Here is an 897-nt window from a genome sequence, read left to right as displayed (position 1 = left end):
TTTCTCTAACTCTTTCTTTTCTCTTATTTTCTCTTTTTACTATTTTTTCTCTTTTCTCCTTTCTTTTGTCGTCTCTCTTTGCTCTCTTTTTTTCCATCTAACTTTTCCTTTTCTCTTTCGTCGTCTACTTTTATCTTTCCTCTTCCTCCTCTTCGTCTTCCTTTTCCTTCTTGTCTCTTTCTTTTCTCTCTTTCTTCATCTATTTCTTTTCCTTATTGTAGTCTTTCTTGCCTCTCTTTTTATCCATGTTCTCTTCCTTTTTCTCTTCTCTCGTTTATTTCTCTCTTCCCTCCTATCGGTTATTTCTTTCCTCTTCCTCTTCCTCTTCTTTTTCGTCTCCTCTTTGACCTGACGTGATCAAACAACACCCCTCCTCCCAACCCATCTTGAGCCCCCCTTTTCCGCCCCCCTCCTCCCAACCCATCTTGAACCCCCCATTTCCGCCCCCTCCCCACCCCTCTTGAACCCCCCTTTTCCGCCCCCCTCCTCCCAACCCATCTTGAACACCCCTTTTCCGCCCCCCTCCTCCACCACACCCTTCATGAACCACCCTTGTCCGCCCCCCTCCCCCACTCCACCCCTCTTGAATTCCCCTTTTCTGCCCCCCTCCCCACCCATCTTGAACCCCCCATTTCCGCCCCCCTCCTACTCCCCACCCCTCTTGATCTCCCTTTTTCCGCCCCCCTCCACCTACCCACCCTTATTGAACCCCCCTCCTCCACCCCAACCCTCTTGAACCCCCCTTTCCCGCCCCCTCCCCCTCCCCTCTCCTATTCCTTTTCCATCTTACTCTTCCTTTTCTATAATCGTTTATTTATTTTTCACCTCTTTCTCTTCCTCTTCGTCTCCTTCTTTGACCTAACGTGATCAAATTGTACCCTTCTTGCCATCTCTGAA

Source organism: Eriocheir sinensis, chromosome 36 (genome assembly GCF_024679095.1).
Source record: "Eriocheir sinensis breed Jianghai 21 chromosome 36, ASM2467909v1, whole genome shotgun sequence".
Lineage (NCBI taxonomy): Eukaryota > Metazoa > Arthropoda > Malacostraca > Decapoda > Varunidae > Eriocheir > Eriocheir sinensis.
Note: the sequence above shows the minus strand (reverse complement) of the source record.